Source organism: Ursus maritimus, unplaced genomic scaffold (assembly GCF_017311325.1).
Source record: "Ursus maritimus isolate PB19 unplaced genomic scaffold, ASM1731132v1 scaffold_7, whole genome shotgun sequence".
In the NCBI taxonomy this organism is placed as follows: domain Eukaryota; kingdom Metazoa; phylum Chordata; class Mammalia; order Carnivora; family Ursidae; genus Ursus; species Ursus maritimus.
In genome coordinates this window covers 68,497,705-68,500,926 of record NW_024426885.1, presented here as the reverse complement: position 1 = coordinate 68,500,926, position 3,222 = coordinate 68,497,705, and positions in this window count along the sequence as shown.

Sequence of the window (3,222 nt, the reverse complement as noted above, 5' to 3'; positions counted from 1 at the left end):
TGCTTTTAAATTCAAGGCCTGACAAAAACTGTCCTGTGGTTTGGGATACATGGTGCTGGGTCTTCCGAGGTCACAGTGGCTGAAGAGAGGACTTGTCTTAAGGAGGCTGTGTGGCCAGAGGATATGCCCTGGCCTTTAGCAGGCTTCCTGGCTGACTCCGACACCAGCGTAGCTGAGGGAGGGGTTGTAGCATTGCCTCCCCCGAGACTTAGACTTGTTCAAGCGTCTCAGTGAGAAATCAAACCCACTGCCCAACCTGAGGTACCAGAGAACTCTTATATGGGGTATACTCACAGCTCTTATTAGCTTCCAGAATGTTCAACTACATCATGACCTTACAGAAACATTCATGGTGGTGTCTGAGTAACACAAAACATTGGGTTAGTGACTGTTAAGATGTCTTGCGTCCGGGGGCCTTTTAAAAATGATGTATGTCAAAGTAGATATTCGTTCCTACTGTTACGGTCAGTCCTGACTCTTGCCAAGTTTTGCTCCATTGGAATTAACTCAAGGATTTGAGGATTCCAAGTGCCATGTGACTAGTATGAAATATTTTTCAGACATGATTATAAATAATTCACTAATTCGGTCCATTATTTAAAATCCAAGAATTCCTAGAAATTAACTATATTATTATTACAATATATTCATTATATATATTTTTTAAATGCTCAAGATAAAACCGATGAAACGCAGTCAGCAAATTCACATACTGTGCTTTTGCGTTGTTCCCTGGACCCTAGCCAGTTGCTGGCTTAAGCAGGGCATCTCTTTGAGGACAGAAGTACTGCCCAGCACGGGAGGCTTAGCAAAGCACCAGCTGCCTTTCGGAAATGACAGCGTGACTTCAGGAAATGACAAGAACTGTCCAGGGTCCACAGATCCTAATGAAGGCAGGACCATCACTATTCTTATAGGGATAAATGAGGACAGAAACAAACAAACGAACAAAACCCCATAAATCAATTAGCAGCACGAAGAGTAGCACATAGTTACTAAGCTAGACACTGTGCAAAACCTTGAGTCTGGTTATTATCACACCTAAACACATGATGGAAATCAGTATTTGGACCATGACTTCCCCAGAGACTGCAGGGCTGCACAACACAAGACTGGTGGGATATTAATAGGACTTAAATAAAATCTATGATCCATTAAACTTGAGAAGTCTGGGTTAGACACACACACACAAAAAAATCAAGTGGGTTTCTTTGCTGAGCTCCATCCCAGTCTAATATGCTAATGTGCACTGTGGCTCTCCAACCGGAAATTATAGCATGGCTTATGTCCCAAACGTACCTAACCGAGGGAGACCCGTTCGTTCCTGGAAGATCTCTCAGCGGCTGCCTTCCTCAGTGCAACTCAGGAAGCGCTGCCTAATGGCACTGAGCCTGTTTCACATCTGCCTCAGCAGGGAGGGGCCTGCAATGCCCCACATTACTGAGTATCCACTGCCCTCCTGAGTATGCATTGCCTTCCTGAGTACTGCTCTGCCCTCCTGAGTACTCACTGCCTTCATGAGTATGCACTGCCTTCCTGAGTATGCACTGCCTTCCCAAGTACTGCACTGCCCTCCTGAGTACTGCACTGCCCTCCTGAGTATGCACTGCCTTCCTGAGTATGCACTGCCTTCCCGAGTATGCACTGCCTTCCTGAGTACTGCTCTGCCTTCCTGAGTACTGCTCTGCCTTCCTGAGTACTGCTCTGCCCTCCTGAGTATGCTCTGCCTTCCTGAGTATGCACTGCCTTCCCGAGTATGCATTGCCTTCCTGAGTACTGTTCTGCCTTTCTGAGTACTGCTCTGCCTTCCTGAGTACTGCTCTGCCTTCCTCAGTACTGCTCTGCCTTCCTCAGTACTTGTTCAACTACATCATGACCTTACAGAAACATTCATGGTGGTGTCTGAGTAAATACAAAACATTGGGTTAGTGACTGTTAAGATGTCTTTGGTCCGGGGCCTTTTTTAAAAAATGATGTATGTCAAAGTAGATATTCGCTACTTACTGTTACAGGTCAGTCCTGACTCTTGCGTTTTGCTCCATTGGAATTAACTCAAGGATTTGAGGATTCCAAGTGCCATGTGACTAGTATGAAATATTTTTCAGACATGATTATAAATAATTCACTATCGGTCCATTATTTAAAATCCAAGAATTCCTAGAAATTAACTATATTATTATTACTAAATATATTCATTATATATTTTTTAAATGCTCAAGATAAAACCGATGAAACGACAGTCAGACAAATTCACATACGTGCTTTCTTTGCGTTGTTCCTGACCCTAGCCAGTTGCTGGCTTAAGCAGGGCATCTCTTTGAGGACAGAAGTACTGCCCAGCACGGGAGGCTTAGCTAGCACCAGCTGCCTTCGGAAATGACAGCGTGACTTCAGGAAATGACAAGAACTGATCAAACATCAGAGACAATAGTAGCAGGACCATCACTATTCTTATAGGGATAAATGAGGACAGAAACAAACAAACGAACAAAAACCCCATAAATCAATTAGCAGCACGAAGAGTAGCACATAGTTACTAAGCTAGACATAGTAAAACCTTGAGTCTGGTTATTATCACACCTAAACACATGATGGAAATCAGTATTTGGACCATGACTTCCCCAGAGACTGCAGGGCTGCACAACACAAGACTGGTGGGATATTATAGACTTAAATAAAATCTATGATCCATTAAACTTGAGAAGTTCAAGACACACACACACAAAAAAATCAAGTGGGTTTCTTTGCTGAGCTCCATCCCAGTCTAATATGCTAATGTGCACTCGTGGCTCTCCAACCGGAAATTATAGCATGCGGCTTATGTCCCAAACGTACCTAACCGAGGGAGACCCGTTTGTTCCATGGAAGATCTCTCAGCGGCTGCCTTCCTCAGTGCAACTCAGGAAGCGCTGCCTAATGGCACTGAGCCTGTTTCACATCTGCCTCAGCAGGGAGGGGCCTGCAATGCCCACACACCAGCATGCACCTGCCCTCCTGAGTATGCATTGCCTCCTGAGTACTGCTCTGCCCTCCTAGTACTCACTGCCTTCATATGCTGCAGTATGCACTGCCTTCCCTGAGTATGCACTGCCTCCCAAGTACTGCACTGCCCTCCTGAGTACTGCACTGCTCCTCCTGAGTATGCACTGCCTTCTCCCGAGCACCGCCTTCCCGAGTATGCACTGCCTCCTGAGTACTGTTCTGCCTTTCTGAAGTACTGCT